This window comes from Amblyraja radiata, chromosome 23 (assembly GCF_010909765.2).
Source record: "Amblyraja radiata isolate CabotCenter1 chromosome 23, sAmbRad1.1.pri, whole genome shotgun sequence".
NCBI lineage: Eukaryota > Metazoa > Chordata > Chondrichthyes > Rajiformes > Rajidae > Amblyraja > Amblyraja radiata.
In genome coordinates this window covers 24,632,456-24,655,412 of record NC_045978.1, presented here as the reverse complement: position 1 = coordinate 24,655,412, position 22,957 = coordinate 24,632,456, and the positions used below count along the sequence as shown (strand labels likewise).

The window sequence follows — 22,957 nt, the reverse complement described above, 5'->3', positions numbered from 1 at the left end:
TGGAAACAGTTCCTCAGTCCACCGAGTCCACGCTGACCATCGATCACCCATTCACACTAGTTCTATGTTATCCCACTTTCTCATCCACTCCCTACACACAAGGGGTGAAATACAGAGGGCCAATAAACCTACAGACCTGCACGTCTTTGGGATGTGGAAGGAACCCCAAGCAGTCACAGGGAGACAAGGCGAACTCCACACAGACAGGTCCGTGATGCTGTGAGGCAGCAGCTTTACCCGCCGCGCCACTGTGATTGCTGGCACGTTGAGCAAGCACCCTTCTATTCTATTTTCTGTTTCAAAATGGCACAGCGGTAGAGTTGCTGCCTTACAGTGCCAGGGACCCGGGTTCAATCCTGACTATTGGCGCTTCCTGTATGGAGCTTGTATGTTCTCCCTGTGACTGCGTGGGTTTTCTCCGGGTGCTCCCATTTCCTCCCACGCTCCAAAGACATGCAGGTTTGTATGTCACTTGGCTTTGATAAAATTGTAAATTGTCCCTAATGTGTAGGATAGTGCTGGTGATCACTGGTCAGCTGGGACTTGGTGGGCCGAAGGGCCTGTTACCATTTTGTATCTCTAAAGTCTCTCTGTGTCTCTTACCATCCTATTCAGTTTTACTTACTTAGTTTTGGATTTAAGGCAGCATTTTGGTTCCCTATCCACTAGGACATTGACCAGCTATTTGGAACGCATTGCACTTCCTTGTCACTCTTTTAACATCCCCAACTACAACCTCAATCTATTACAGGCATTCCATTTGTCCTCTGCATCCCTCCCTCACCTTCTCTGCGACTTATGACCCTAAGACGTTAGGTGCAGAATTAGGCCATTCAGCCGTTACACTTTAGACTTATAGCACGGAAACAGGCCCTTCGGCCCACCGAGTCCAACCAGCGATCACCCTGTACACTAGCACTATCCAACACACTAGGGAAAAAATTTACAATTTTACCGACATTTAACCTACAAACCTGTACATCTTCGGCACGTGGGATGAAACCGGAGCACCCGGAGAAAACCCATGCGGTCGCAGGTAGAACGTACGAACTCTGTACAGACAGCAGCACCCGTAGTTCGGGTCAAACCCCCAGGTCTCTGGTGCTGCACCACCCAGCTGCCCATCAAGTCTACAGAGTCATTCAAGAGTTGGGTGAGACTTGGAGCTAACTTGTTTTCTCCCTTTGAGGTTTAACAAAGGGCTTAGCAAAGATGAGCTGAAGGGCCTGTTTCCAGGCTGTATCTCTAAACTTAACTAGTCCCCCTATCCTCTGCATCTCATTGTTGTGACATGGGCTAACTAGGGGAAGGGGAATGTTGTGGAGGTGTGTTATGTTGCTGAAATTGATGACTCTTTCCCTTCACTGATATCAGTGCAGGAGTGTGGGACCTGTGAAAGATCCGTATGTGTGAGTCACACAGAAGTAGACGTGACAGTGATCACGCTTGTGAAGCGGCTGACACCCCACGTGGCGTGTTGGGTCACGCAGTCCTGCCCAGTCAATCACGTGGAGATGGCAGGCGGACATTGTAACTTGAATCATGCTTGAAAAGGGAAGATTACTCGTGCTTTGTCAGATTCTAGGTCACGGATATATCATTAAAGTCGTCTCGTCATCTGTTTATGAGGGTTTATGCATCTAACCCAGATGGATAGGATTTCATAATCGGCCTGTCTGGAACATTTAAAATATGCACCAAAATTCTCCAACCTCGTAATTAAGTAAAGTCCAGCTAAAGTTTAAAATTACTCAGCCAAAGGAAATGCAGATGCTGGTATGGCTAGACACAACATGCTGGGAGTATTTCAGCGGGTCAGGGGGCATCTCAGGAGAACATGGAAAGGTGACGTTTTGGGTCGAGACCCTTCTTCAGTCACTTATCCTTCTCTGGAGATGCTGCCTGGCCTGCTGAGTTACTCCAGCATTTTGTGTCCATTTGTGTCTTAACCAGCATCTGTACTTCTTTGTTTCTAGATATTTCAGCATGTAAGCTTACACCACCAGGCTCAGGAGCAGCTTCTGCCTCTGTTATCAGGTTTCCGAACAGTCTTTCCATAAGCTAGGGTACTGTCCGATTCACCTCAATCCATTGCAATCATTGGAAATGGTGCACTACAATGCTTAGAACTGTATTCCACACTCTGTGTCTTTCCTTTCTCTCTACCTATTGTACTTTAGTTTGACTTAATTGTATTGGTGTACAGTATTATCTGCTTTGATTGACCACCAAGCAAAACAAGATCATTCACCGTCCCTCTACAGCGGTAGAGTTGCTGCCTTACCCGGGTTCGATCCTGACTACGGGTGCTGCCTGTACAGAGTTTGTATATTCTCCCCGTGACCGTGTGGGTTTTCTCCGGGAAGCTCCGGTTTTCCTCCCACACTCCAAAGGTGCACAGGTTTGTAGGTTAATTGGCTTGGTGTAGGATATGCTAGTGGGTGGGGATTGCTGGTCGGCACAGACTCGGTGGGCCGAAGGGCCTGTTTCTGCGCTGTATCTCTAAACTATTAACTAAAGATCGGGCAGTGTTGCCCATTCTAATTCCAATTTCTAATCCACAATACTCTTGCTCTTGAATGCTTGTTTGTAGCTGTGGGTAGTACATCCACAGAGTATAACTGCCTCTATTAATGTGCCAATTTGGCAAATAGATTCTTGCAGCCTTCTGATTTATTCTCCTCTGTACAAATCTATTTTAGTTTACTGCAGCACTCTGAAAAATCCGATCGTTTAAAGTCATATTTTTACGGGATCATAGAATTTTACCACATAGGTGTGTCTCTTAGTTCCATTACCTTCAGAATTATTCAATACCTTTCATTAGCTTTGAAAGGATTCTGCTTCCACTGCTGTTTCTGCTAGGCTGCCCCATTCCTAAATAATAAAATATGTTTAAAACCCGGCCACAATCTTGCATTTATCTCCAGCTACTGATTTGCCAACTATTTGTCTTGGGAAAAGCCCTCACGATCTTGAATTTAAATCTGGTTTAATTAGATAGAAAGACACTCCACCTCATTAACAGCCCCTCGTAAAATAATGCATCACGCTGCTGGTGTCACCTTCAGGAATCTTGCTTAGAAATTCTCCTTGGCCTTAATCTCTTCCCTAGAGCAAGGCACCTTAAAGACATTTCATCCTAACTCTGGTCTAACTGTAAGCTATTTAGGTTTAGCATTTCTCTTTGTAGTAGATACAATTGAGAAAATAGTTTCCTCTTGGGATCATACCATGCCTAGCCAACCGTTAGCCTATCTGAGTACCCCGCCGTCTGAGGTAATGTGTTGCTGCCCTGATGTGTCCGGGTCTTTTCTTGCTTCCAGTTCTCTCCCCTCGCAATGAATCTGATGAAGGGTCCCGATCTAAAACGTCACCTATCCATTTTCTCCACAGATGCTGCCTGACCTGCTGAGTTGCTCCGACATTTAAAAAAAATCTTTACCACGTTAGAAAACAGTTCCATTCTTTTCTGCAGCCTTATTTACTGGTATCTATTATATCCTAAAAGTGCTTGATCCAGAATATAGAAATATAATGCACAGAACGACACAACATGTTGGAGTAACTCAGCGGGTCAGGCAGCATCTCTGGAGAACGTGGATAGGTGATGTTTTAAGTCTGTGCCTTCCCTTTGTCCACCCTGATCCATTGGTCCATCCTACTTGCTCAACAAAGAACATAATCTAATTAATCCCATTCCCTTATCCTTTGCCCAGAGCTCTGCAAATTTCCTCAGTCTTTTCAAATTCACGCTTTCATTTTTTTTCTCCGTACCTGACACCTTTTTGGTCTCTTTTTTTTGTCTCCTTTTGTTGCCCTTGTGACTCTCTCTAGCCGTTGTCCACTCATTTGCCAATCATAATGCAACCCCCCCCGCCCCCCTCCACTCACCTGTATCCACCCACCTGTATCCACCCATCACTTGCCAGGCTTTGTCACACCACCACCTAGGGCCATGCATCGTGGAAACGGGCCAACATGCCCCATCTACCTGCCTTTGGCCCATATCCCTCTAAACATGTCCTATCCATGTACCTTCTTAAACATTGTGATAGTGCCTACCTCAACCACCTCCTCTTGCAGCTCGTTCCATACATCCACCACCCATTGTGTAAAAAAAAAGTTGTTCTCGGGTTCTTGTTAAATCTTCTCCCCTCCCCTCATCTTAAATCTATGTCTTCTGGTTCCCTTTTAACCCTACTCTGGGTAAAAGTCTGTGTATTTACCCAATCTATTTTTCCGCATGATCTTATACACTAAAGGAGCTGATCTGCTACTGATGTTTTCCATCCATTTCCCTCCTCGGGTGGTGCCTGACCTACTGAGCTCCTCCAGTAGTGTTTAATGTTCCAGAGAATACATCCTCAGCAGAGATGACTTCTTTTCCACCTTCCCTCCCCGTCTCACCCACACTCCAATCAGCCTGAAGAATGGTCCCGATCCAAAACGTTGCCTATCTGTATCCCCCAGAGATGTTGTCTGACCCACTGAGTTACTCCATTTATGTTTCGCTCAAGATTCCAGCATCTTGTGTCTCCCTGCAAATGTTCTTCTTTTCACACAGTTCCTTTATTGAAAGTTGCTATTGAACCTTCTTCCAACATTCCAACACTTCTCGTGTTTCAAATTATCACGGCTCAGTTTCTTCAAACGTTATCTCTTCGTGGTGATCTGGGTGTTGCTTGCAAGGCAAGTATTCATTACTCAAGTCCTAATTGCTTTTGGAATGTGCTGGTGAGCTACTAGCTTTGAACTGCTGCTGATGTTTTGGTGAAGGTTTTAGTTTAGTTTACTTTAGAGACATAGTGTGGAAACGGGGGCCCTTCGGCCCACTGTGTTTGCGCTGGCCAGCGATCCCCGCACGCTGATGCTATCCTACCCACTAGGGATGATTTTACAGAATGCAACCGACTTCCAAACCCTTATGTCTTTGGTGTGACGGAGGAAATCGGAAAACCCATGTGGTCACGGAGATGACAGAGGGACCTGGCATGTGGGGGGGTGGGGGGGGGGGGGGGTGCAGCGCCTAGAGAACATAATACTCGGCACGGGAGGGGTGGGGGGGGGGGGGGTGATGAGGACTAAGGGGGACCATGATTAATGCTCTTGTAGCTTTATCGGCGCCTTTACGTGGCGGCTCTTTGCGTACTTGTGTATTGTATGCAAAACAAAATATTTCACTGTACCAAGGTACATGTGACTAACTCATTCATGTACTTAACGGATAAATATAATTCTGTGACAGACTTCTAAACTCGAGCCTATTTCCTTTCACGATTGTGGTTGCTCGGTGAGAGCCAGAGCCAGCCATGATTCAGAGCAGATTGGCACTCGGAGTGACAGGGAGCCGGGCCTCAAAGCTCCAACGTGTGAGCAAATTTCACTTTGCAATTAGCTTATTGTCATCCTATTACCGCACACTGTTTATCACAGCGACCAACCTCCCCGTGGTACATTGATTTATTTTCGCAGTCTCTGGATGGAGATGGTTGAGTGATTGTAACTTTGTCACACTTTTATTGCAGAGAGTGTAAGAAATAATCGATTCATTTCTGACTACGCAGTTTGTGTTGAATCAATTCGAGCTTGATGCTTTTTAATGAATGTAGCAGCAATGAAAGATCTTTGTCATTCTCTCGTTCGTAAGGTCATAGGTGATAGGAACCATTCGGCCCATCAAGTCTACTCTGCCATTCAATCATTGGCTGATCTATCTCTCCCCATTCTCCTGCCTTCTCCCCATAACTTGTGACAGTTCGATCCTGGTCTCGGGTGCTGTCTGCGTTGAGTTTGCACGTTCTCCCTGTAACCGCGTAGGGTTTCTGTTCTGGATCCCTCTGGCATCCAAAATACATGCTGGTTTATAGTTAGACTTTAGCGAGACAACGTAGAACCAGGCCCTTCGGCCCATCGAGTCCGCGCCGACCAGCGATCACTCTGTACACCCCCACTATCCCCCCACTATCCTTCCTACCCACTAGGGACAATTTACTATTTTACCAAAGCCAGTTAACCCACAAACCTGTCGTCTTTGGAGTGTGGGAGGAACCTGGGGAAAACTCACATGGTCACACAAACTCTGCACAGACAGCACCCGTTGTCAGGATCGATCCCGGGCCTTTGGTGCTGTAAGGCAGTAACTCTACCTCCGCGCCTCCGTGCCACCCTTCAAGGTTGCTCAGCCTCTGTAAATTCCCCTCTGTGTGTAGGTGGATGCGAAAGTGGGGTAACACAGAACTACTGTGAGTGGGTGATCAATGGCCAGTGGGCCGAAGGGCCTGTGTTGCGACATATTGTCTTTTCAGAGCCCTCTACTGTGACTTAGCTGATCATCTGGGTTGTCATTCAGACAGCCAGTGGCAGCATCTTTAAACAACACTGTTCTTTCACCATCTGCCTTTATTTTCTGTACTGGTTTCTTTATGAACCATTTGAGTGGACTTTGGAAGGTATGGGGAGTTATTGATTCACTTGAATGATGCCAGAAGCAGAGGCACATGCAATTGTGCCATTCGGACAGGTTCATGGATAGGAAAGGTTTTGTTTAAGTTACAAAGTGGCCACGTTTGATCTAGTCTCAGACTTTGCCTCTTGTGCTACTTGGAGAAATCAACTAGTTAACTGCATGCAGCAGCTCTGGAGAAAAGGAAAAGGTGACGTTTCTGGTTGAGACCCTTCTTCAGACTGAAGAAGCCCCTGGACCCGAAACGTCACCTATTCCTTTTCTCCAGAGATGCTGCCTGACCCGCTGAATTATTCCAGCCTTTTGTGTCTATCTTCAGTGTAAACCAGCATCTGCAGTTCCTTCCAACACGAACAAACGTCATGTCGTGCTCCTATAAGACGGGGAGTGAAATACCGGAAGGCCCAGGTTTAAGATTAGAGAGGAAAGATTTAAATGGGACCTTAAACGGGTCGCGAGGAGCCGTGCGTGCGGTGGGAGTGTCCCGTGGAGCTGCGCGCGCCCAATCCAAAGGCACTTGGGTGCTTGGAGCAGAAAGGTTTGGAGAGATGTGGGTCAAGCACAGGCAAGTGGGACAGGTTAAATAAGGTTGGCATGGATGAGTAGGGCGAGGGGCCTGTTTCCTTGCTGTATCGCTCTCTCTCTAAGCAAGCCCAGCACAGAACATTGCACAACAGGCAGAGTGGCACAGCGGTAGACCCGGTAAACCCGCTGCCTTGCGCCAGAAACCCGTGTGCAATACTGACTACGGGTGCTGTGTGTACAGAGTTTGCACGTTTTCCCCATGACTGCGTGGGTTTTCTCCAGTTTCCTCCCACATTCCAAAGTCGTACAGGTTTGCAGGTTATTTGGCTACGGTAAGAATTTTAAATTGTCCCTAGTGTGTTGGATAGTGCTAGTGTAACGGAGGTGTTGGTGGTCGGCGAGCACTTAGTGGGCCGAAGCATTTGTTTCCACACTGTATCTCAAGTCTAAAGGAATATGGTTCAATAAATAAGTTTATTGGCCAATATACAAGGAATTTGCCTTGTATGAGTACATACAATTGCCTTGTGTGTGTGTGTGTGTACATTCAATGGTGCATTATTGTCATTAGTAGCCAAGTACAGTTAATTTATTTTTTGCATACAGTTCAGTGATGATCCTACAATCATACTAAGTATTGGAGTGTGTGCTTCACTATACAGTAGGATTGTCACTTTCCTCAATATGCCAAATATACCATTTGCTTCAATAGTCTTTACCAGTGTTTGTACACCTCGTGAAATTCTGCCCCCCCCCAGTCTGTCACAACCACTACCTTTGTGCAATTTGGCTTGTGGGAGGAAACCAGTGCACCCGGCGAAAACCCATGCGGACACGGTGAGAATGTGCAAACTCCATAAAGACAGCACCTGTAGTCAGGATCGAAACTGGGTCTCTGGCGCTGTAAAGCAGCAGTTCTACCGCTGCACCATCATGCCACCCACGGATACAGGCCATCGGTACCAAGGGTTAACATCATTATTTAATTCCTGTGTCAGTCAAATTTTTATTCTCCATTAATTTTTGGTATAAAATGCTGCCTTCAAGGAGCACAGGGCAATATGTTGGCTTAATGCCTCCAAGCTCCTGACATTTATTATCCAACACCCTTCCTATTTGTCCAGTTATTAAAACGGAAATCTGTGGTGGATGGAAACAAGGCCTGGATTGTGATCGGGGTGACTGCTCCAGGTTTAAATATCATGCCAGGGGAGAGGTTGGGCTTCCTTCATTCTGCACCAGCCAGTAGACATGGGCTTCCTTCATTCTGCACCAGCCAGTTTCCCACTCGCAGGTCAGAGAACTGGCTTATTGCTTTTAAATTCACTGATGTGTCTAGAGAGAAACAATCAGCCTCCAGCTCTTTGTTGAAGCCTTTTACATTGTTTGTGATAATGAACGTTGAAGATGTTTATTTGGTGTGTGTGTACACTGAGGTTGTTTGTTGACTGCGGCAAAGCTTAAAACGGAGGAAAAGATTGTCATTATAAACCTGTTACACCAGCATCAGTGCAACGATCCTCTTCTGCATTAAGGTCAGCAGGCATGGATTCTCTGCATGATTATCAGGTAGTTGGGGTTATTTTCTCTTAATCTTAAGACTAGGAGTGGAATCGATCCATACTTATGTATTCCCCCCCCCCAATTATAATGTAAAGCAATGTTTCCATAAGACCATAACACACAGAAGTAGAATTAGGCCATTCGGCCCATCGTGTCTGGTCTGACATTTGATCCTGGCTGATCTATCTTTCTCTCTCAACCCCATTCTCCTGCCCTCTCCCCATAATCTTTGACGTCCTTACTAATCAAAAACCTGTCAATCTCCGCTTTAAAAATACCCAATGACTTGGCCTCCACAGCCGTCTGTGGCAATGAATTCCATAGATTCACCACCCTCTGGGCTAAAGAAATTCTCCCTCATCTCCATTCTAAAGGTACGTCCTTTTATTCTGGGGCTGTGCTCTCTGGTCCTAGATTCTCCCACAGTGGAGCAACTGCCTCGCACCACGAGCGTCCTGGGTTCGATCCTGAACTCGGGTGCTGTCTTTATGGAGTTTGCATGTTCTGCCTGTGACCGGGGGAAAAGGGAGTTAAAATGGGTAGGGACTGGGAGATCCCACAGACCAAGGCAGACCGAGCACAAGTGCTTCTCGAAATGGTTCCCACGTCTGTGCTTGGTCTTGCCGATGTACGGCAATACTAGATTAATCGAGTAACAGTAAGCTTCCTCCCCTCCTCCCTGGAGCAAGGAAGGATGGATGGAAGGTCGTTGGATCCTGCTCCCATTCTCCAGTTGAAGGCTCCCCTGGGAACAGCCAGTGTAGCTGGCAGCCAGGGAGTCGCTCTCTCACAAAGAATGGTTGATGGTCATTCCTGGGAAGGATGCCAGAATCATTTGGCTACATCTCGGAATATGTTGGTGTTTCTGAGAGCTGAGAGGCGCTGGGTAAAGTGTTTTAAATGGGAAGTTTCAGCTTGGGCATTGTGACCTTGCCAAGCAACTGTCAGGACTTAATGCCCTGAATGACAGGGAAAGGTTGGCTGGCTAAGTCTTTATTCCTTGCAACGCATGAGGCTGAGGGGTGATTTTCCAAAGGTACATAAGATCATGAGGGGGATAGATTGGGTGAATGCACAGTATTTTATCCAGAGCGGGGGAATCGAGCCAGAGGACATGGGTTTAAGGTGAAAGGGGCGAGATATACAGGAACCTGGGGGCATTGTTTTCATCAAGGGTGGTGGGTATATGTAGCAATGTTACAACATTTTGAGATTTAAAAAATCAAGTCTGCAATTTATCCCATCAGATAAAGTATAAAAAGAAGTTTAATTTGACACCTAATTCACTTTCATATCTTCAGTATTAAAACAGTTATGGCCATTTTCATACTTGGAAATTAGCATCTTGTTCCCTATTGCTTTTCCATTGACTTAACACAAAAGTTGTGCTCAAGGACAGTCAAATGGCCATAACTTTATTAAAAATTAAGAGAACTGAAAGATATTTTCAATTATTATAGATTGAAGCATTCTGAAACAAATATTAAACAATCTTACTTGGATGACCTGAAATTAAATTGGGTACAATTTACCCAATTGTAGCTAATTCCAAAATTCAATTACTAGATCTAAACATCTATCCATTTCTTAAGAAAAGATTAACATTTTTAAATAGCCTAAGTGTCCAAAGAACATTCACACAAGAATTTATAATAAAACATGATTTTTAAATCTCATTGCCAAATGGAAGGAATTTAGTGTTTAATTGCTGTAAATTAATGGCCATTTAAATCGGCTTGCGAGTGGGTTTTTCTGGAACGCGATGATTTGGAACGTTGCGGTTGCAGTGATTTTGAAGCCAATGTCGGCATGAAAAACACTGCCGGGTCGGATGGGCCCCCAAGTCACCTTCTCGCAACTTAAAAATTTGAATAAAGGGATCTTAAGAAGCACTTTTTAATGTAAAAATAAATAGCCTACCTTGCCTTGTCCCCTACGTGAGATACGTCCCGTTTGCGGGTTCGCGGCTTTAGAGGATGATTTTTAATCTACTACATCAATTAAATAATCCAATTAAGTTTAAAAATAACTGCAGCGAACGAATGTCGCAGCGATTTTTCGTCAGCAACTAAGCAGGCTGAACAACCTCGATTTCAATAGCCTAGAGAAAACGGCGTTTTAAACCCGCACCCCTCTCAAATGCGCCAAAGTCACGCACGGGCAGCGACAGAACTGCAGCGCTGCTGAAGGTAAGTTTTGCAACATACCTAGTATATGGAATGAACTGCCAGAGCGGTAGTTGAGGCAGGTTCTACAGCAACACTTAAAGATGTTTGGACAGGTACATGGATGGGAAAGGTTTGGAAAATAACTAGTGACCAGATGGGGCATCTTGGTCAACATGGGCAAGTTGGGCCAAAGGGCTTGTTTCCATGCTGCGGGGATCGACTTCGTAGAGTCAGTCCCTGCAGATCTCAGTCATACAGCGTGGAGACAGGCCCTTCAGCCCATACTGACCAACATGTCCCATCTACACTAGTCCCACCTGCCTGCATTTTGCACATATCTCTCTAAGCCTATCGTATCCATATACCTGTTGCGATAGTACCTGCCTCAACTACCTCCCCTGGTAGATGCTTCCATACACAACCCTCTGTGAGTGCAATTTTTTTTTAAATTACCCGTCGGGTTCCTATTTAACACCCCCCCCCCCCCCCCCGCCCCCCTCACTCTCCCCCAACCCTCCTCCTCTACAGGTACAACATAACCTGTTGAGCTACAACCTGTATTAATGTGAAAGTCTAAATCTCTCCTTTGAAGGCAATGATACCAGGCAGAACAAACGCTGGCAGCGTTGGTATTCATTGCCATCCCAGAGGAGAATCAGTCAGCTTCCGCTGCAGTGGGGATGGGTGTGTGTTTAACCGCTGGCAGCTGGAGATGTTTCCAGTTACCAATCGGGCACATCGAGAGTGTTGCTAGGAAAGGGACTTGTACCGGGTGTGTGTGTGTGGCTCGCTAGCTAGCAAGCGCACTTTCGCACCAAGCATTTCATGACTGCGATGTCCCCAGAGTGCTGTACAGTCAATTAATTACCGGTACTTTTTGGAGTCTCTATTGCAATATTTTCCACTTTGTCGCCCGGGGGAGCCGGTGCCATTTTTAGCCTCTTTATCTCAGCTATTTGTGGAACGACTGAATCATAAAAGAAGCACACTTGTATCCCGCCCGGCCTTGCCATCTTGGCGTTCGCAAAGCACTTTGTGACAGTGAAATGGAGATCGTGGAAATGCTGGAGCAACTCAGCGGGTCAGGCAGCGTCTCTGGAGAGAAGGAATGGGTGACGTTTCCGGTCGAGACCATTCTTCGTCGCCCTATACGCGACGCCTCTTTACATACTTTGTGTATAGTATGCCAAGCAAAGAATTTCACTGTGACATGTCGCATGTGATAATAGAAACATAGACATAGAAACATAGAAAATAGGTGCAGGAGGAGGCCATTCGGCCCTTTGAGCCAGCACCGCCATTCATTGTGATCATGGCTGATCGTCCCCTATCAATAACCCCTGTCTGCCTTCTCCTCATATCCCTTGACTCCACTAGCCCCTAGAGCTGTATCTAACTCTCTTAAATCCATCCAGTGATTTGGCCTCCACTGGCCTCTGTGGCAGGGAATTCCATAAATTCACAACTCTTTGGGTGAAAAAGTTTTTTCTCACCTCAGTTTTAAATGACCTCCCCTTTATTCTAAGACTGTGGCCCCTGGTTCTGGACTCGCCCAACATTGGGAACATCTTTCCTGCATCTAGCTTGTCCAGTCCTTATATAATTTTATGTTTCTATAAGATCCCCCCCCCCCCTTCATCTTTCTAAACTCCAGTGAATACAAGCCTATATAATAAAATGTTATAAAGTATAAAAGTTCTGAAGAAGGGTCTCAACCTGAAACGTCACCTATTCCTTTTCTCCAGAGATGCTGCCTGACCCACTGAGTTACTACAGCATTTTGTGTCCATCTCTTCGGTGTAAACCAGCATTTGCAATTCCTTCCTACACTCATGATAGCCGACAAAGAGCCCAGTTAGGTCCCAGAGACGGCAATTGAGTATTGTTTAATGATGAGTTTAAATATCATTTCATGTCGCCTTGTGTCTCTTTGACTAATCAACTCAGAAGAAAAGGACGTACCTTCAGTAAGGAGATGAGGAGGAATTTCTTTAGCCAGAGGGTGGTGAATCTGTGGAATTCATTGCCATCGACAGCTGTGGAGAGCAAGTCACTGGTCTATTTAAAATGGAGATTGACGGGTTCTTGATTGGTAAGGGTGTAAAAGCTTATGGAGAGAAGACAGGAGAATGGGGTTGAAAGGGAAAGCCATGATCGAATGGCGGAGTGGACCCAATGGGCCGAATGGCCTAATTCTACTCGTGTCTTATGAACATGAAAACAGAAGGGTCACATTAAGCAGCATAAATAGTTGGCGATTGCTAATACATGTGAACGTACAAATTAGCACCTCTTGGATGTTCTAGCTTGCACTGCCATTTAATGAGATCGTGGCTGATCTGAATATGAAACGACACTAAGTGATGTAATAACTCAACGGGTCAAGCGGTATCTCTGGAGGACTTGGATGGTGTCCTTTCTCATTTCTTGATTACATTGGAGACCATTTGGCCCATTGCATCTCTGCTGGCTCTCCATTCTGTTTTTCCCATGTATCTCTCTGTAAATCACTCTCTTCCCTTGCTCACAGACATTATTTGATTCTGCACTAGCGGTAATTTACAGTGGCCATTTACTCTACCAACTGTGGGAGGGAACTGGAACAGCCAGAGGAAATGTGGACACAGGGGGAGCGTGCGAACTCCACTTAGTCAGTACCCGAGGGTGGGGTTGAACCTGGGTCGCTGGAGCTAATAAGCAACGGCACTACTTTCAGTGGCGCAGTTTGCCACGCCCACGGTCCTTCTAGGAAAAGATTGGCATTATTAAATTGTTGAACTGTGAAAATATTTTTCCAAGCTTTGCTCAGATCACCTGTGGAGCCTGTCGTCTACAGCTCACGATAATTGCCTGGTTGACATTTAATTAGCTTCTATCTTTATTGTCCTTCAAGTGGGTAAAAATTCCAAAGGTTTATGAGGTTGTTATCAAAGGTCCTGAAAGCACGGTCTAAACAGCAGGCTTTGAGGAATAGAGTTAAGAGTCTAATGTGTTTATTTGTCATATGGATTGACAATTCTTACTTGCAGGAGCATGAAGGGCCTGTCCCACATGCAAATTTTTTTTTTCTCGGCGACTTGCCGGCATCCGTCGTAGTTGCAGCAGGTCGCCGAAAATATTCCAAATGTTAAAAATTTAGCGGGGACCAGAAACGGTACGACTCTTTGGCCGACTACTCGCGACTAAACAGGTGTCATCCCGCGCGACATGTTTGGTCGTGAGCAGTCGCCCAAAGAGTGGCACCTTTTTCCGGTTGACGCTGGATTTTCAACATTTTGAACATTTTCACCGACCTGCTGTGACTTTGACGGGACTTCCAGGACCTTGGAGAGTCTAAGAACACCAGTGATGAAGTAGTAAAAATGAAGGGCATGAAGGAGAAAAGGGTTAGTGGCCATGTTGGACTGAGACGGGTAACAAGGACGGAAGGGGAAGACAATGCTAGCTTTGGAACAGAAAAGAATGCTGGAAAATTGCATTTGACGGTGATTCACCAACGTGTAATTTCCATAATTCAACGGTCTCACATTGACGTCAGCTGTCAGATTTATTGACTGAGGATTTTGATGAAGGAGCAGCTTTGATTTCTGTATCCTACAGTGACTTTCAAAACCGATGCATTAATAATTCCAGTTTCATTTAAAACTAGGAGCAAGGGCTTTGTCCTCTCTGCATACTCCTGGATAAGAGGATGGATTGCTCCTTGGAAATTCTTTCAAAGCCGCTCACATCTCAGTGTAGTCAGGGAATATAATTTCCCTTGTTTGCTTGTGATATCGAAAGGAGGCTATTTCGGCCCCTCTAATCTGTACTACCTCACAGAGCAATCTGGTTTTCCCTGTAACCTATTCTCATCAATTCTCTAACCACACCATTCTACCCACATCTGCAGAATTTTATAATAGCCAATTAAGGGCGACATGGTTGCACAGCGGTAGAGTTGCTGCCTTACAGTGCTTCCAGCGCCGGAGACCCGGGTTCGATCCCAACTGCAGGCGCTGTCTGTACGGAGTTTGTACTTTTGTCCCCGTGACCTCGTCGGTTTTCTCCGAGATCTTCGGGTTCCAAAGACGTACAGGTTTGTAGGTAAATTGGCGTAGTATAAATGTTAAATTGTCCCTAGTGTGTTTAGGATAGTGTTAATGTGCGGGGATCCCTGGTCAGTGCAGACTCGGTGGGCCGAAGGGTTTGTTTCTGCACCGTATTTCTAAACTAAACTAACCTACCAATCTACTTATCGTACACTCACACACACAATCACACTAACACACACACACACACACACACACACACACACACACACACACACATTAAACACACATACATATATACACACACGCACACAGACACACACATTAAACACACATACATATATACACACATGCACACAGACACATGTATGTGTATATATACAGTATGTCCCAGCAAACATCCATGTTGCACAGCACAGGTCCCAGACTTCTAGCTGCAATAACTACCTTCCACTGTTATCCCCTGTCTTCCATAAGTAAGCCAGTTCTGAATCCAAACTACCAAGTCACAGTGGATTCTATGTGGCCTAGTCATCTAGATCAGCGTACTATATACAATTTACTTGAATCTATGTAGACAACATCCACTGTCATGCTCTCATCAATCACCTTCATCACAATAATAAAACTCATCGACTTGGTAAGATATGAGCTGCTTTGGACAAGCATTTAGCCCTTTTTCTTCCAAATGGAGGTAAATCTCATCCCAAAGAATTGTCTCCAATAGCTTCCCTACCACTGACGCGAGACTCACTGGCTTTTAATTTCCTCGATTATCTCTACTTCCCTGTTTAAACAAAGGAGCAAATTTACTATTCTCCAGGCCTCTGAGACCTTGCTTGTGGCTAGATAAGATTCAAAGATCTTCATCAAGCCTCCTGCAAACTCCTCTCTTGCCTCTTTCAGTAGCCTGGGATAGATCCCACCAGCTCTTGGGATTTATCCAACTTAATGCTTTTCAAGAGTTCCAACATGATCTTTGCTTGATCTCAAGGTGCCCTTGCATATCACTACACCGCACCAATCCCATTTCCCCCTTGTCCTTAGTGAATGCAAACAAGTACTTGCTGACATCCTTTGACTACAAGCATAAATTCCCTCTTTTACTCTTGAGAGGTCCCATCTTCTCCCATTATCCTCTTGTTCTTAATGCAGATATAAAATGCCCTGGTTTTTTCTTTAATCCAATTTGCCAATGATCTTTCATGGCTCCTTCTGGCCCTGCTAATTGCCTGCTTGAGCTCTTTCCAACTTGTTTTTTATTCCTCAAAGGCCTTGTGCAATTTCATCATTCTAAACCTTCTATTTCGTTTTTCTTTTACACCAAACTTGCAACTGCTTTGATCATCCAAGGTACCCTTGTCTTGCCGGTCCTGAACTCTCATCAGCTGGTCTTTTGAAATGTATTCTGTGGCTTTTTATAGTTTGGTTTGGAGATACTGCAAGGAAACAGGCCCTTTGGCCCACCGAGTCCGCGCCCACCAACAATCACCCACACGCTAGTTCTCCCCTCCACACTAGGGACAATTTACAGAAGCCAATTAAGCCACAAACCTGCGCGTTTTTGTAGTGTGGGAGGAAACCAGAGAAAACCCACGCGGTCAAGGGGAAAATGTGCAATCTCCGTACAGACAGTGCCCTTGGTCGGGATTGAACCCGGGTCTCTGGCGCTGTAAAGCAGCAACTCTACCGCTGTGCCGCCCTACTGGGAGTGAACTAGTGTTCAGGAATGTTTTAATTGTTCTGTACCATTGGGTTGCTTGAGTTTGTTACAGGTTAGACTTGAGTGGAAAGCCTATCTTTGTGTGACAGTCGTTTTAGAAGATAGACACAAAGACCTGGAGTAACTCAGCGGGACAGGCAGCATTTCTGGAGAGAAGGAATGGGATCAGACGAAGTTGAGGAGGGGATTTCTCGACGCCAAAGCGCACCCCCCCCCCCCCAGCCCTTCTCTCCAGAGATGCTGCCTGTCCCGCTGAGTTACTCCAGCTTTTTGTGTCTATCTTCGGTTTAAACCAGCACCTTCAGTTCCTTCTTAGTCATTTTGGAAGCTCTGATATGGTGTTACATATACATTTGCATTAAACAGTGTGACATGTGCATTAAGTCAGGAGATGATTCAAGTAACTTTTGCAATAAAAATAGCTGACTATTCCATAATTTTGATTACAGTTTTGAATATTAATAACTTAATGGAAATTAAAGTTTTTAATTGAATTTTTACATGATTTGAATGCACTTTGAGATCCCTTGGCAGGTCACGTTGTATTCACTGTGCCAGTCATTGATCAATTGATTAAAAGACACAGCATGAAATCAGACAAGGTGCTGGAGAAACTCAGCTGGTCAGGCAGCTTCTTCCCCTTCCCCCTCCCCCCCCCCCCCCCCCCCCCCCCCCCCCCCCCCTCCCACCAGACATAATCTCGACCTCAGTCCACTCGCCTGCCTTCCTCCGGCCCCAACCCCCATCCTTGCAGTATGTTCACCATCTCCCCCTGACCTCCCCCTCTCTGATACCGAATGGGGTCTGTCCTCAGCAGAGGCCTCGCCTTTGTCCCCCTCTGTCCCCAGCTCAATGAGTTCCGCGCCAGCCACGATGTGGAGATCTTCTTCCGTCGCCTCTGCCTCACAGCATTCCTCCATGGGAAGGAGACCTCAGCCCACTGGCTCCACCTCTTCCTTTCTTCTTCCTTCCCCCCTCCCTCACATCAGTCTGAAGAAGGGTTTCAACGTTGCCTATTTCCTTCGCTCCATAGATGCTGCCTCACCCGCTGAGTTTCTCCAGCATTTTTGTCTACCTTTGATTTTCCAGCATCTGCAGTTCCTTCTTAATCATGGATAGGCAACGTTTCGGGTCAGGACTCTTCTTCAGGCAAGTTTCCTGACCCGAAACATCTCCTAGCCACGTTCTCCAGGGTTGTTGTTAAGCTGGAAAAGGTACAGAGAAGATTTCCAAGGATGTTGCCAGGAATCGAGGGCATGAGCTATAGGCAGAGGTTGAGCCGCCTAGGACTCTATTCCTTGGAGCACATGAGGATGAGGTTGATCTTATGGAGGTACTAGATCATGAGGAGAATAGATAGAGTAGATGCACAGATGCACAAATCTGTTAGTCCAGAGTAGGAAAATCAAAAACCAGAGAACATAGGTTTAAGGAGGGGTGGGGGGGGGGGGTAAAGATTTGATAGGAGCCTGAGGAGAACTTTTTTACATAAAGGGTGGCGGGTGTATGGAAGGTACAATCACAACTTTCCAAAAACATTTGGACAGGTACATGTACAGGACTGGATTAGAGGGATACGAGTCAAATGCAGGCAGGCGGGTCTCTTGTATGGTTCAATGGTTTCTTTATTGTCACATGTGCCAAGGTACAGTGAAATACTTTTTGTTTGCATACAGCTCAGCGAGACTATGACCACACATTAGCATCATCCATAACAGCCGACTGAGTCCATATGCAAGAGGCTCAATTTTCGTGTCATTTTACTGTCCCAACTGCAGCTGGCCACAAAGGCCCGCTGCAGCTGTCACTGCCATTCCCGTCGTCCCATTGTCCCTCTCCTTGCCTGGCCCTCTTCAGCCCTTGTTCCCAGGGGTGCCTCCCGCAGCCAACCTAGAGGGTGCAGAAGATTAGATCCAGCGTTCACCTCCGTCTCCATCCATCCTCCTCTCTGATTCCCAGTCTTCAGAGGCGAACACAGCCCGCTCGATAGCTGCTGGAGGAATCCGAACCATGAAGCATTCTTGCAAAATTAAGGAATTGGCTTTGTTTAGAGTGTGATTATTTTCATCAGCATCACCAAGGTCCATCCAGTTCATAAATTCTAGGAACAGAATTAGGCCAATCAGCCCAACAAGTCAACTCTGCCATTCAATCATGGCTGATCCACCTTTCCCTCTCAACCCCATTCTCCTCCCTTCTCTCCATAATCCCTGACACCCGTATTAATCAAGAATAATCTGGTCTAAACTATCTGTGTGTTGTACGCTCCTTACCAATCCAGCAGTCAGCCAATGTTAGTAGAGGGAGAGCAACGTCTGATGTTTCTCTGTTAAATGATCACAGTGTGAAATACGCTGTCATCAGGCAACTGAACCATTCTATCAACCACCAGAGAGTTGTCCTGATCTACCATCTACCTCATTGGAGACAGTTGGACTATCTTTCACCGGACTTTACTGGACTTCCGCTATACATTATTCCCTTTATCCTGTGTCTGTACACTGTGGACGGCTCGATTGTAATCATGTATAGTCTTCCCATTGACGGGATCGCACGCAACAAAAAGTTTTGTCATTGCACCTCGGTACACGTGACAATAAACTAAACCCGTTACCCCTTTGTTGTGCTGCCTGACCCGTCGAGCATAATCCAGTATTTTCTGTTTACTTTTCTCCTGTTTCCAACACAAAGCTTTATTTCACTCCTCACCAGCCTTTTGGCCTGTAGTTATTTTTGTTCAGTATCTCCATTTGGACGCCGAATGGCTGTTGAATTTTTTTCCCAGCGTTTCCCAAAGCAGACTTTGCTACCATCCGGCTGTCTTGTACGGATGTGGCTTTCACTTGTTCTAAGACCAACTGTAGCTGCCTACCTAGCCACAGCATGAAAAGCCCATGACCTTGTGATTTATTTTTTATTTTTTACACTCAACACTGACTAATGCCAACTGCTTGTGTACTAAATCAAGTTAGTTTATAGTGTAAATAACATGGCTTCAGAGTAGAATCCCAAATCAAAATAAATGACAGTAGGTGTTCCTTGTGCTGTCCAAAAGTGTTCATGCTTGAAACTCCGGTGCGAGCCAAATTGCCAACCAATACTCAAAGACATATTTACCCTTCCGTTTTCTGTTTTCCATTGCCACTTGGTCTCGGAATGCTTCAGTTTTAACACTTTGTTCAAATATCTCTAGCCTTGCTCTTCCACATCTCTGGAATTTCTTTGGTCACGCACTTCTCGATGTCTGTAAGACCCAATTCCAAATTTCTTCCCCTTCCACCAACATTCCTTCCTCTGGCTTCACAATTCGCAAGTCTTCTATCCATTTCTTCTTAAGCATTTTTTTAAATCCATCATCAACAGTCCCTTCGCCCAATTATCTATCCCCTGCCATTTGCTGCTGTTCCGAATCGCCTCACTAAATATCGGGATGAATAAAGGGTGGCATGGTGATACGGTTGGCAGAGCTGCTGTATCACAGCGCAAGAGACCCGGTTCGATCCTGACCTCGGGTGCTGTCTGCGCGGAGTTTGCGGGCTCTCCCTCTGTGACCATGTGGGTTTCTTCTGGGTGGTCCGGTTTGCTCCCACATCCCATCAGAATAAAAGGACGTACCTTTATGCCCCTGTCCCACTTAGGAAACCTGAACGGACACTTTGCGCCCCACCCAAGGTTTCCATGCGGTTCCCGGAGGTTGCAGGTGGTTGCCGGAGGTTGCAGGTAGGGAGACTGACAAAAACCTCCGGGAACCGCACAGAAACCTTGGGTGGGGCACAAAGTCTCCAGAGGTTTCCGTTCAGGTTTCCTAAGTGGGACGGGCATTAGAAAGGAGATGAGGAGGAATTTCTTTAATCAGATGGTGGTGAATGTGTGGAATTCATTGCCACAGACAGCTGTGGGGGGTCAAGTCAATGGATATTTTTAAGGTGGAGATTGACAGATTCTTGATTTGTAAGGGTGTCGGGGATTGTGGGGAGAAGGCAGGAGAATGGGGTTGAGAGGGAATGGAGTTGAGATGGATCAGCCATGATTGAATGGCGGAATAGACTTGATGGGTCAAACAGCCTAATTCTGCTCCTCAAACCTATGAAGTAGGCTGCTTGGAACCTGTTGTAGCAATGGCATAACAGATGGTCAGCATGGACTTGGTGCTTTGTCCTGTTTCCATGCTGTATCTCTGAACTAAATATCTTTAAACTCTCTCTCCTTCTCCTCAGTTGCTTCTTACAACCTACCCCTTGGAGCTTTGGTTCTTGTGTGTAGCTACGAGTTGTTTTGCTTCATGGCACTTCTGTGGAATTCTTTAGGATGTTTTACCAAGTTAAAAGCATTACATAAATACAGAATGTTTGAGTGCATGTGGATGCGAAAGGGTAAATTACAGCACATTGAGCCTGTTGCAGATTGACAGATGGGTTCCCACACTGTTGGCATTATCCTCCTCCAGTTCTGGCATCGAGTGAATCCGTTTTTTTATTTAATCCACAAACCTGCCTTCATCGACGGCTGTGCGGTGGAGAGAGTCAAAGACTTCAAATTCCTGCATATCGCGCATATCTCTGAAGATCTGTCCTGGGCCCAGATAATTGAACCAATCTGTAAGAATGCCCATCAAGGCCTCTACTTCCTGAGAAGGTTCATGAGATTTGGCATGTCAACGAACACGCTCTTGAACTTCTGCAAGTGTACAGCAGCGAGCATTTTGACTGGTTGCATCACAGCCTTTTTCGGCAGGAACGCCCAGGAAAGAAAGAGATTTCAAAAAGTGGTGAACGCTGCCCAGGCCGCCGTGGGCAATGACCTCCCCACCAGCGAAGGGATTTACAGGAGTCGCTGCCTCGAAAAGGCAGCCAGCGTCGCCAGAAACCCACACACCACCCTGGCCGCGCTCTCATTTCTCTCCAGCCGCCAGCAAGAAGATGAACTGTAATGTCCAAGTTCTGGAGCAGCCTCTTCCTCGCATCCGTCAGTCTATTAAACACTACAACCTCCAAATAAACCCTGAAATACATAGACTTGGGGGCATTGTTTTTTGTCTTTGCACATATCATGACAATGGGTGCAGGAGTAGGCCATTCGGCCCTTCGAGCCAGCACCGCCATTCAATGTGATCATGAGGTTTACAGAGTACTATGCAAGTTTACATGTCTGTGATGCTGCTGTAAGTTAGAGTTTCAGGAATAAAAGGCTCTTGACTGGGTCTTTAGCTGCTACAATCCTGAGGTCTGAAATATCAAACCCTCTCCTTCTCGCCTCTCCTTCATCCTCCCACCTTTGTTCAAGTTTTAAGTCGCCTGTCCTAATATCTCCTTGTCTGGCCTGTCATCAGCTTTTGTAGAAAACATTGCCTGGGTTTTTTGTTTTAATTATCTCCCTGGAAGAATATAGGGGATTGAGGAGGGGACATTGGAGGGAAATCGGGACGGCAAAAAGAGGGCATGAGATCACTTTGGCAGATAGGATTAAGGAGAATCCAAAGTTTTTATGAGAATATTTAGGGAAAAGTAACTAGAGAGAGAATTGAGCCCCTCGGAAACCAACGTGTGGAGCCACAGAGGATGGGCAAGATCCGCAATGAATATTTCTCTTCTTTTTTTTTTTAACAGTGTAGAAAGGCACAAAGACTTTGGAAAGACACAAATGTATTATACTATTCTTGGCTTATATTATTGTAATGTACACTACTTCTAATAAATAAAATTATATATATTTTTTTTAATAAATAAATAAATAAAGACACAAAGTGCTGGAGTAACTCAGCGGGTCAGGCAGCATCCCTGAAGAACGTGGACGAGTGACGTGTCAGGTTGGGACCCTTCCTCAGACTGGTCTCTAGACCCATCCATCCATGTTATCCGGAGATGCTGCCTGACCTGCTGAGATACTCCAGCATTTTGTGGGTCCTTTCCTTGCTCAGCCAGCTTCTGCAGTTCTTTGTTTCTACAGGACCAGAGAACTTGGGCGAGCTAATGGCGATGCCTTGAGGTGCTATTTATGATAACCGGTTAATCCACGAGTTTGTATCTTTTTGACCTGTGGGAGTAAATGCTCGTGCACCGGGAGATCGTGCGAACTTCACACAGTGGTCAGGATTGAACCTGGGTTGCTGAAGATGTGGGACAGCTGCCTCACGAACTGTGCTGCCCTGATAGCAGTAGCAACTGGAGCTGTGGCAGGATATTAGCCATGATCTTGGTGAACGGCGGAGCAGGATTGGGCTGACTCCTGCCCCTAATTCTGATCTTGCGCACAAAGTGCTGGAGTACCTCAGTGGGTCAGCCAGCATCGCTGGAAGAGATAGAGAGATGACGTTTTGGGTCGGGACCCTGATTCAGAATTCCTCCTGCAGTTCGTCATAGAGTCATACAGCATGGAAATGGGCCCTTTGTCCCAACTTGCCCATGATGCCTCATCTACACTAGTCCCACCTGCCTACGTTTGGCCCATACCTCTCTCTAAACCTTTGATATTTATGCATCTA

At 45.9% G+C, this 22,957-nt stretch overlaps 1 protein-coding gene across 8 annotated transcripts in view; it reads left to right on the top strand.

Annotated features, from left to right (window-relative positions):
* The window catches only part of LOC116986370 (protein NDRG3-like), a 73,638-nt gene that overhangs the window by 4,989 nt on the left and 45,692 nt on the right, over nt 1-22,957 (top strand). The gene's annotated exons all lie outside the window — the stretch shown is intronic.